This window comes from Lynx rufus, unplaced genomic scaffold (genome assembly GCF_022079265.1).
Source record: "Lynx rufus isolate CCGP_SWC_20201006 ecotype Redwood Valley unplaced genomic scaffold, mLynRuf1.p SCAF_14, whole genome shotgun sequence".
NCBI lineage: Eukaryota > Metazoa > Chordata > Mammalia > Carnivora > Felidae > Lynx > Lynx rufus.
Window position 1 is genome coordinate 12,616,377 of NW_025814828.1, and position 12,722 is coordinate 12,629,098.

Below are 12,722 nucleotides of genomic sequence, written 5' to 3' on the forward strand. Positions count from 1 at the left end.
TCTTTCAAGTTACTGTAATTATGTTTTGCTCTTTTCTCCCATGTCTCTCTGCCTGGTGCTAAGACTCCATCACTACAATAACCAAGCCAATAGATGATCCGTTCTACTCAAGGAGGTTCATACACACTGTCTACCTTGGATTCAGCTGCCTCTGCCTTTTGTAACTCCCCTATATGTTCCCCAACTGATTAATATTGACCCATAGGTAGGGACATCTCTACATCCCTACTCAGCAGAAAGAAGCTACAGAAGATGAGACCTTCCACCTTCAGCAACCTTAAAGATTTAAGGTTCAAAATTGTTCAGGGGGGATAGGATGAAGGCCCATAAGGCAAGCTGAGGGCCAAGCACAAGCTAGCATTACCTCCCCCTCCCCAAGGTGGGATATGTGTGATATTCTTCAGGCACTCCAGGCTGCCCAAGGACAAAGGAAAGGACAGAAAACAAATGGTTAAACTGTTTAAGAGTCTCCACCAGTCTACAAATATCTTAGTAAATTACAAGAAAAAGGCAATCTTATCAATAGCCAGTGCAGCTCTTTCTGCCCATGGCCCTGTCCCCTTGTTTTAATAAAATCACCTTTTTGCATCAAAGACATCTTCAAGAATTTGTTCTTGGCTGTCGGCTCCGAACCCCACCATCACCCCAAAACCTCATCAGAAGGATTATGAATATAGCACCAAGTTCTTTCTTAATTCTCTGAAACAATGATAGTCTTTGTTCCTTCTCTGGATGCATCTAAAACTTACTTTTAACCCAGGCCAAATATATACATTTATACAGAATGGCCCTCTCAATATGCCAGAAGAAAGCATTTCTTTGTTTATACACTTTAATTTTATTTTTTTTTTCTTTTTGGTTTAGGCCTGTTATGTAAGAAGCTCAAAGTTATGTTAACCAACCTACAAAGGATTAAAAAAAATATACATAAAGCTGCACTTAATTATAAAACTGAGTATTCAAAGACCCAAAAGAGGCATGTTCTCTATATTTACAAGAAAAATAAACACCTTGCTAGAGTGCCACAGAAGAAATACTATGAATCTCCCCTTGTAATAACAGGCCAGCAAACACAGAAATCTAGTAAGGTATGCTGAGTTGCTAATGGTTCTAAGAAAGTCAACTTGTATATTTTTTAAGAGCAAAAAAAAAAAAAAATCTTATTTTCGGGATCTATTAAAATATTTGGATTCTACAAGATTAACCTCCGATGGAAATTAAATTTCCAAATTGTTTATTGTGGTTTAAATGGTGGATGGAGTCTGGCTTGGGCAACAAGAGGTTGGTGCAATCATCATTGCCGGCTCCTGCCATTCTCCCTGGAGCTATTGTGAGGGGGAGGTGGACAGAGTTTTAAGGCTTTACTAGGCTTCTGTGCCCAAAAGTCCTGCACTCAAGTGCATCTGTCAGCCCTTCTCATCTCCAATGATTTCAAGACACCACAGAGATTTAAAAAAAAAAAAAAACAAAAACAAGACCGCTGGTCTCTGCAGAAGGAAAGGGCATTTTGCTCTAGGCAAGAAGGGAAGCCTTGTTTTAGTACCTTGTAACTAAGAAATAGAAGTAGGGGGTGGGGTGGGAGGGGAGAGAAGGGTACTGGTGAACAAGGTGCAGAAGAATGAAACCAATGATTTTTTAAGGGGAACTTTTAAAATGGTGGAAAAACCTGGGTATTCAAACTGGTTTTAAATCATGAAATTGATTTCCACCCAGCATGTTTATTCTTATGTTTAATTTTTATTTTCTTTCTTTTTATCCTAGGACCAGCCACAAAAGAATTCATTCAAATTCTACATCTTGTCTTCAAAAACCAGGGCAGCTTCCAGTTACATTTGGGGCTTTTTTTTTTTCTTATCCAGCTTGAGCATTTGAGTCTACCATTACAAGGAATATGACAGAAGTATTTTAGTTCCAAATGAATTAAAGTCTAATCCTACTCTCCAAAACACAACCAGGCCAGCCTCCTCCATGACTTCATGCACACTTTCCTTCTGTGTTCTGACCTCTCATTCTTTATTTTCCTTTCCTTTTCCCCCCCATTTATTGCTTACACTGAACCTCTCTCCATTAATATATTTTCATCACATCTTCCTTTTGGGCCATGATGCATCTCATAGACCAACCTTTCCATCTTCATCATCTTCACAGCAGCTAACATTAGCTGAACATCATGAACTTGGCACTATGGTGTTTTATGCAGATTGTCTCACAGAATCCATGACCTTATGCAGTAGGCTTTTACAGATTAAGAAACCAAGGCACAGAGAGGTGAAGTAGCTGGCCCAAGATGACTCTATATTGAAGGGGAGCTGAATTTGCCACCCCAAAACATGTCTCTTTGGCATAAGGATTATTTTAGGTTAATTATTTTTAAGAAACAGTAGAGACAGGAGAAGCTCTGAAAACTGAGTAGAAGTTATCCTTTTGTAAGAGACATTTACTTTTATGAAGGAAATCTCCATTTGTAAGGGGGTCTCCCTCTCTGTACCAAGAAGAAAAAGAGGACTCTAAAGTTCCAGAAATTCTTATCAATTGAGAAGACATAGACTTAATCTGCATAACACTCTTACCCTAGCTTCCTGTGCTTTGCCTGATTATCTCCTATAATTGCCCCCCTACCCTTGTTTTTAACTGAAGATGATACTTAACGTGATGAAGGCGTGGGACATTTCAGGGAGTTACTCTGTTTTCCTGGATATCTCCCGTGTATACAGGAGTTATACATGTTATTAAATTTCTGTTTTTCTCCTGTTGATATCTTTTATTATAGGGAGTCTTGGCCAAGAATCTAGAAGGGTAGAGGAAAATATATTTTTCCTTTCCTAGAGTATAAACACACCTTTAAGTATACCAGTCTCTCTAGTCCTTTAGAACACACTGCTTGAATTTTGTTCCTCAACATTTAATTATGAAAAATTTCAAACATACAAAATGTTGAAAGGATATTACAGTGAATACCTACCATCTAGATTTTACCATTAATATTATACTCTATTTGCTTCAGTACATATCATCCACCCATCAATCTATCCTATTTCCTTTTTTGATTCGTTTCATTTCAAGGGAAACTGACACCATTACATTTCCCTCCAATACTTAAGCATGCAATCATTAACTCCTTGCATTTTAATGCTACAAGGAAACACTGATACGGATAGAATAACACTCCAATCTCTGGGGACTCGCAGTGGCCAAGTAGTGCACACCATTTTTGTTTAAAACAGTAAATAAAAATTTTGAAAGACTACTTTTCTTCAAAATGTGGTGCCTTTCAAAGTTAGACAATACTTTCCATGATCCTTGGGATATTATTTTTATTAATATGAAGAGAAATAAATTCCCATCAGTAGACATAGAAGCCAAGAACAAGTATATACCTGAGCTCCAAATTCTTTCCAGAAGACATTTCTCAACTGCAGAATAGTCACTACTTCCAAGTTGGATGGAATCACTAGGGTGTTATTAGATTTAGATGAGAAGGAACAGCACATTAGTGTGGGGGATGTCTTGGGAGAATACCCATGAGCAACAATAAAGTAAGAAATCAGAGCTGGTGACATTAGAGAAGATTGTGCATCTATGAGTCTGAGGAAAACAAACTATATGTGGTTCATTCTGAATCACACTGTACTGACTTTTAGTTCCCCAAAGGACTTTATAAGAAAACAAAATATGAAATCTACAAGGTCGATATTTAATTTTCCAATAAGACATTTAACTTGGCTTAATTACAATCTGAAGCAGGCTCCAGGCTCTGAGCTGTCAGCACAGAGCCTGATGCAGGGCTGGAACTCACAGACGGCGAGATCATGACCTGAGCCAAAGTCGGACGCTCAACCGACTGAGCCACCCAGGTGCCCCAAGTTATGTTTAAATTTCAGATAAACAATGAACCACTGCTGAGTAAAAATATTTCCAACTGAATTTCATGCAAATATTTTTATGTATTTCCCAAATATTGCATGACACATTCTTTTTTTTAAGTGTATTTATTTTGAGAAAGAGCATGCAAGGGAGGGTCAGAGACAGAGGGAGAAAGAATGCTAAGCAGGCTCTATGCTCAGCACAGAGTCCGACAAGAGACTTGATCTCAGGACTGTGAGATCATGACCTGAGCCAGTGTCAAGAGTTGGATGCTTAACCAACTGAGCCACCCAGGCACCCCTGCATGACACATTCTTATATGTTTATGTGAAATTCAAATTTAACCAGGTGGATGTCCTGTATTTTATCTGGCTATTTCTAGAAGAGTTTGGAAGGCTCCCAAGAAGTTCACTCAGTTAAAAAACTCTCCCTGTGAGATCTTAATTCCTTATATCAATAATTGCATTGTCATTAAGCTAAGCATTAATCTCTTCCTTAGGTGAAGAAAGAAGTACCTTTCCTATTAAAATTCATAATCCCACTATGCAATTCTTTCCCCCCCTACACACACACACTATGCAGTTCTTAAAAGGAAGACCTAAGTCTATATGTTCTGATATGGAATTATCTCCAAAATAAATAATTAAGTGAAAAAAGCAAGGTTCAGTAAAGCATGCATACTGGGTAATCAAGGTTGTCTCCGGGGGGGGGGGGGGGGGGGCGGGGGACTGGGTGTAGGTGGAGAGTGGGAGGACTGTGGTAAGGAGTCTACTTTTTTATTCTATTCTATACATTTTGAATGTTCTATCATGTGCATATATCATCAATTTAAAGACAAATAAGTGTAAATTAACAAGCAAAGAAGCAAAAAAAAAAAAAAAAAAAAAAACCAACAAAACAAAACACTATTTATTCCCAAGCAAAACAGAACAAAACATCCCAAGAGACGCCTAATACTTGGTGGAAATTATTTCAACCTCTTTGATTTCCTATCTGACTTTATCAGGTCACCTTAAGAGTTCTGGAAAACTGGAGATAAACTATTTTATAGTCATGCATCGATTCTGTCTTATTGAAATGAATCTGATATTTTAAAGTGGAAAAAAAAATCTCCCTTCTATAAAGGTGTTAACTTTTATCTGCAAGAATATACTTATTTTATATGCTTTTCTATATTTTATTCTCTTCATTTTCAATATATTCCTCCTCTCTGTTTTTTCTCACCACGAGCTTAAACACACACACACACACACACACACACACACACACACACACACCTCTCCTAGTAGAAGATATGAAGGTGTCCCTTTGTGAATAACAAGAAACACAGTGATCTGCGTTGATCTAAGTTTCTCTGTCTATATTTTCAACACAAGCTTCATTACAAATTACAGAATCAATTTTCAACCTACATGGATAGGGGTTATGTTAAAGGAAAGACCAAATTCTTATCTAATGTTCCAAAAAAGTCAATGGAACACATACACACATCATTAGCAACATTTCAGGTTAATTAGAAATACACTGAGGGGCACCTGGGTGGCTCAGTTGATTAAGTGGCTGACTCTGGTTTTAGTTCAGGTCATGACCCCATAGTTTGTGAGTTCAAGTCCCATATTGGGCTCTGCTCTGGAAGGGTGGAGCCTGCTTGGGATTCTCTCTCCCTCTCTTTCTGCCCCACCTCAGTTCATGCTCTTTCTCAAAATAAATAAACTAAAAAAAAAAAAATACACTGAGATGTTTGGTAAACCCTAGAAAACCCCAATCAGGAGTCTATTCAACCTCTCAGCTTATATTCAACATCAACATAAAATTTTGTTTACTGATCTAAGCTTTCTCCTGGAGGACATTCAATACTCATGCTTTTGAACTACCTCCTCCCCTTCCTGGCTCATGTTACATTTCCTTTGTACCCAACTCCAGTAGCTCCTAATTCCTGCTTTTCTTTTGAAATTTTTCCCAGGTAACAAATGGGCTGTGTGCCCTCCGTTCCCAGCTGGACCTCCACCTCCCTCTTTATTTGGTTATTCCTTCTCAATCACTTATTAAGCATCTATTTTGTGTCAGACACCATTCCAGGTATAAAAACAAAATCTCTTCTCTTGTGCATTTTACATTCTAGTGTGGGGAGCTGGGGTGGGGTGGGGGGTAGTCAAAGGAATCAAAAGTAACAGGGGCATGATTACATTTTAGAAAGGAAGGTATAGTCTGGAAAGGTCTTTATGACTTTTCAGGAGGATAGGACGGAGCCCTATAGATACCTAAGAGAGTTCTAGACAAAAGAAACAAAATACCAAGACATAAGTGTGGAGCCTTCTGGGTATGATCCAGCACAGAGTGCCAAGGGGACTAGAGCAGAATGAGAAAGGGAGATGAAGTTGAAGGAAATGGAGTCAGAGAGGTACCAGGCAGCAAGATCGTGGAGGCTTTCTGGCCATGGTAAGAACTTCACATACTTGAAAAGATTCATCAAACTCCACAAAGAAGTCACATAAGGCTTTCACTTCAAGGTAAAGGATATGGTGCAGCAAGAGAAAGAGAGTGTAGGTAAGTATTAGGGGTCCAGAGAGAGCCCATGTGCAAGTGCCCCAGCAGCTAGGTGAGGCCATGCAACAAAGTTATGGCCAATGAGGTAGAGCCAGAAGCCATGAGGATATAAATATGAATATGGACATGAATCTTGGAGGTGTAGCAACAGCCATCCTAGGACAGTGGGGATGACACTAAGGTTTTCACAGCAAGGAAACAGAAAAAGCCCAAATCAAGGTTAACATGGTTCTGCGGCCATACCATACCCAGGTTTCCCACCTTCAAATTTTTTGTTGCAGAAAACCAATGAGCTCCTGAAGGAGTGCTGACAATGTTGTCTCTCTCTTATTCATGGATGTGAAATGACCTTCCTTGGGGTTACATGTTCCAGGCCCCATGGAGGTTAATGTATGCCCCGACCAGAATGTGGGAAGGCTTGTTCCGATCTTCCCTAAAGTGGTGCACAGAAGGCCCCACTTCAGATGACTAGTAGAGAGCCTCTGGTGCGCAGATGGTGCCACTGCAGAGAACTACTCTGTGACCTCACTACCATGCCCCTCACTCCATAAAAGCTGGGGATTAAGGTCCATATTGGGTGGGAAACGGGGGCAGAGAATAGCTGTGTGCTGCCTGCATAGTTTGCTCAATCCCTCGTTAGTAAGTTACCCTGAATACAACTCTGTGTAAATGGTATGGAGAGGCTTCCTTTGTTTTCTGGTCTGAAAGTGTTTTCTCAGTCTGGAGGAAACTTTATAGACTCTCCTCCAACTTCTCACAATTGTTTTCCTGTTTACACTATTATATTAGGATTTTCTGTTGAACATACAGGTACAACACTTCAGTGTCTCCAAACAATGATGTTCAAGCTCCTTAGAATAGCAAATGCAGTAACCATGACTTGGCTTATTTTCTGCCACTCCCTATTATCCACTCTATGCTCATGGTACTTTAATTTCTAAGAATTTCCATCAAGAATCTATTGATTCAACCCTCAGGGCCTTTGCTTATGACGTCTCTTGGCCTGCTATGCACATTGTACTTTTCTTTGCCTGGCAAAGAAACTCATTCTTTAAGATCCACATCTCAAACCCAAGATTGCCCTTTCCCTTACTCCCACAGCACACCCTGCATTCCTTTACCTTGGCATTGACCATACTGCATGACTTTCTATTTATGCGTCTATTTCCGCCACTACACAGTGTGTTCCTCAAGGGCCTGGTTCATCATTGTTTCCTGAAGCACCCAGCACAGTGCCTGGCACATAACTGAGCACAACAGATGTTAAACTAATATGAAGTTAACATTGTCTTGTTTATGTGTGGCAGGAGGTCAAATAGAAGAAAGTCACCAGTTCTAAGTATAGGAAGACCCTATTGTGTAGTTCTAACTAATCTTTCATGCTTGAAAGTACAGTCCTGTAAACAAAAAAGTATAGGTGGTCCAGAAGCTCAAAGATGTTTTCTGAGGTCTTCCAGGGAGAATGAAAGAGAACCTGAGGGCAGGGTTGCTTCTGGTATCTTCAATCAATAAAACCAGAGATTTCATATCAGGGGATTCATTTGTGGTGGCACTGTAATATATCAACCTGGCTAGGTTGAACTACATTTCTACATTTTCCTTCCCTGTATGTTCCTTAAGGTGGGCCATGGGAGAAACTCATGAATTCCAGAGCAGAAGAGAAGCAGTAGCCATTTTGTAGCTCACACAGGTTGTCTCTGGCCAGCTGATTGGCTACAGCTGCTCACCTTCCCCTAGGGTCTTCTTTCTGCTTCTCTAACTTATGATCCAGGTGTGTGTTTAGCTGCATGATGAAACACCCTGGCTTCTGCAGTACACCCACACTAACAACGAGGTCAGGGGCAACGAGAACTGACATGGGTTTCTGTCTGGTGGGGTTTCAGCCCAAACTTACATCCATTCTCCCTTCCCGAATGCTTGCCCTGCAGACTTCAAATTTTAGCATCAGATCTAATAACAGTAGCCTTACAAAGACTGCTTAACCAGCTTCCACAGTTGTGTCAAATCACATCTCTGTAATAAAGCCCTTAAATATATATAGGAGGATGTGTGTGTGTGTGTCTCTCTGTATCTGTGTGTGGGTATACACACACAAGGAGATTTTATATATACCAAATTTCCTAGTAGTTCTGTTTCTCCTAATGAAAACTGACAAATGTAACATCAATTCTAGAAACTTCCCAATACTTCTTTTCTTTATCCCTGGTCTCTTTTCCTGAAGTGATTTTCTGTATAGTCTTTAAGTGGCAATTACATTATTGTGTTTTCCTGGAAGAGATCTCAGAGATGGCATCCCACCCTGCAGACTTCTCAATGTAGAATATGCTTTGGCAGCAATAAAAAAGAATCCCAGAGTCTGTAGGAACAGAGAGAGAAAAAAAGGCTGGCCTGCATTGGGATGATTCCAGGGTGTTAGGCTGCAGAACTCACATGAGGTCATCAATACTGAGGAATCCATTTTATTGTCTATGTTCTGAGTTGGCTCACATATAAGCATAGCTTATACTCTGCCCAGGAGCCAGTTGCCAAAGAGGCAGGGAGAGAAGTGATGAATGAGACTTCTACAGCAGTACACCCAGGGAGAAGCCAAACAAATATTTTCCACAGCAGATTTTGATGGTGGGAGCCTAGTGCCAGAATACACTTTATAACATGTCCAACTCTAAGAATATTTGTAGTATCACAATTGCAAAAATGTCAGAGGATTCTTGAAGAAAAGAAAATGAGCAAGATAAAGGAGTCCTGATTTTACACTGAATTCTCAGCATCCCTTCAATTAGCCCCCTAAAAGTTTGAAGGATTGTACACATACTCTGGTGACTTCGAAGGCAGCCCCAATCTAACATTGTTCCTGGGGCACGATGAGAAAAATGGGAGCCAAAGGAAACGCTTGCATCCATATGAATTGAAACATTCTGTATGTAACAGGTGTTTCCCTGAGTTTTACTTGCCTCTGATTCAAATGTGTTCACGTTAATAATAATCCTCAATTTTCTGATCCCTGTTTCTAGCGGTCGGTATAAAATCTGCATCTTCCTCATTTCAATGCCTAGCCCAAGTATTCCTGGGAATCCCTGGAGATGTGTTGCATGGGCATCAAAACTTTAAAACTCCTACCTCAGTCTGTCATACTTTGTCATCTAGACATGAAATCATTGCCATTCTGTCTCTATTGAAATCAGCTCTGTTAAAGACTTCTAGTGCTTACATAAATATATTTCTTCTCTCCTTCTGGGCAGTTGGTCAAGGTCCTAACATTTGTTGTAATCATAATCTGGGAGCATAAATTACATGGGTCACTTTCAAACTATAGGATTTAATTACATGTTTGAGACTTTCCAGCATTTTCTCCCCCTTCTGTGACAATCAAGGAGTCAGAGTATTTTAGATAGTATAGCCTCCATCAACTTGGGTCCCTGGATCTCTACAATGAGCAAATTGTGGATATGAGGAATAAACCTTTCTTACAGCAGATCACTGGGATTTGAGAATTAGAGGTTTGTTATTGTAGCATAACCTTCCCCACCCTAATATTAGTTCCCATAGCTGCAAGCCCTCTACCACTTCAAGTTTTTGAAATGTCTTTAACAAAGGTTTACTACCCAGCCCAACTCACTTTTTAAAGAACCTCAGTTGCTCAGAATTGGAATCATTCTCCTTGACTTATAATCCAGCAACATCTATAGCCCAAGTATAGCTTGCTAGCTTGCTAGCTAGCTAACTGGCTATAATCTATTTTTTAAAATAATATAATAAGCACAATGAACCCATCAACAAGCCAAAAACCTAGAACATTACAAATAACTTACATCCAATATGCAACCAATATGAATATGCATTCCTCCCCAATTCCATAATTCTGCCTCCTCTCTAAATAAACATAATTTTGAATATTATGTTTATTCTTCCTTTGTTATAAATGTGTGTTAAGTCATTTTATCATACATATCTGTGATATATAAAGTTCAAAATAATGAACACTAGCCTTGATTTTCATCACTCCAATTGTTATGAAGTTGAACATCTCTTTGGTTATTGACCATACATGTTTCTTTTTCTGTAAAATACCCATTTGCGTTAGCTACCAATTTTTCCACTGAGTTACTTGTCTTTTTCTTACTGATATGCAGAAGTTCTTCATATATACAGGATACTAATCCTTTATGCATTGTATGTGTAGCAATTATCTAACCAATTTAATTTTGTCTTTAAAAACTTTAATTAGGGCGTTCTTTTGATAAACAGAAATTTTTAATTTTGTCTTTGAAAAGTTTGAGAGTGGGGGTATGGGGACAGTAGACTTCCTGGGAGGTATGAACCCAAATGTTATACTTTGGGTAAAGACTCTGAACTGTTATTGTTTGTATCTCAGACTGGTGAAGTCAAAACAAAGCTAGCATTACAAAATAACAATGTACACACACATTTATACATACATTTTTACAGAGACAAATACCAGTGTGTTTTTCCCTTATGGCTAAACATGCAGTTCAGACATTGCAAAAATCCTTTAAAATGGGTAGGCAGTAAACAAACAAATAGCATTTTTATGATGGTTGAAATCCACTGTTAAAAGAAAAGGAACAGGTGGTGCAATTAAAATCAGAAAGACTTTTTACTAAAGATAGTCAAAGTAAAGATCAGCATAGTGTACTAGCCTGGACTTTGACAGCCATTTCTGTGAGGTATTTTTTTACCTCAAAGGACAAAAATAAGAATCAGAGGATGCAAAAGTCCATGAAAAATAGAGGACAGTTTGTACATTTTAAGGCAAGTCTGATGAATTATCTATTAGTAGATAAAATTACTATTATTTACATGGAAGCTTAAGAAACAGAATGTTTTCCTGGTTTTTAGACTACAGCATGACCAAAGATGTTTTTTCTACAATGTTTATGCCACTGACAAAGAGATTTCTAATGCAACAAAAAGGGTACCTAAAACCAACATCTCTCAACAATTTCTCAAAAAGTTCTTAAGAAAAAAAAGACCTTGGCACAAAAACAGACACACAGACCAATGGAATAGAATAGAAACCCCAGAACTAGACCCACAAACGTATGGCCAACTCATCTTTGACAAAGCAGGAAAGAACATCCAATGGAAAAAAGACAGCCTCTTTAACAAATGGTGCTGGGAGAACTGGACAGCAACATGCAGAAGGTTGAAACTAGACCACTTTCTCACACCATTTACAAAAATAAACTCAAAATGGATAAAGGACCTAAATGTGAGACAGGAAACCATCAAAACCTTAGAGGAGAAAGCAGGAAAAGACCTCTCTGACCTCAGCCGTAGCAATCTCTTACTCGACACATCCCCAAAGGCAAGGGAATTAAAAGCAAAAGTGAATTACTGGGACCTTATGAAGATAAAAAGCTTCTGCACTGCAAAGGAAACAACCAACAAAACTAAAAGGCAACCAACGGAATGGGAAAAGATATTTGCAAATGACATATCGGACAAAGGGCTAGTATCTAAAATCTATAAAGAGCTCACCAAACTCCACACCCGAAAAACAAATAACCCAGTGAAGAAATGGGCAGAAAACATGAATAGACACTTCTCTAAAGAAGACATCCAGATGGCCAACAGGCACATGAAAAGATGTTCAGCGTCGCTCCTTATCAGGGAAATACAAATCAAAACCACACTCAGGTATCACCTCACGCCAGTCAGAGTGGCCAAAATGAACAAATCAGGAGACTATAGATGCTGGAGAGGATGTGGAGAAACGGGAACCCTCTTGCACTGTTGGTGGGAATGCAAATCGGTGCAGCCGCTCTGGAAAGCAGTGTGGAGGTTCCTCAGAAAATTAAAAATAGACCTACCCTATGACCCAGCAATAGCACTGCTAGGAATTTATCCAAGGGATACAGGAGTACTGATGCATAGGGGCACTTGTACCCCAATGTTCATAGCAGCACTCTCAACAATAGCCAAATTATGGAAAGAGCCTAAATGTCCATCAACTGATGAATGGATAAAGAAATTGTGGTTTATATACACAATGGAATACTACGTGGCAATGAGAAAAAATGAAATATGGCCTTTTGTAGCAACGTGGATGGAACTGGAGAGTGTGATGCTAAGTGAAATAAGCCATACAGAGAAAGACAGATACCATATGGTTTCACTCTTATGTGGATCCTGAGAAACTTAACAGGAACCCATGGGGGAGGGGAAGGAAAAAAAAAAAAAAGAGGTTAGAGTGGGAGAGAGCCAAAGCATAAGAGACTGTTAAAAACTGAGAACAAACTGAGGGTTGATGGGGGGTGGGAGGGAGGGGAGGGTGGGTGATGGGTATTGAG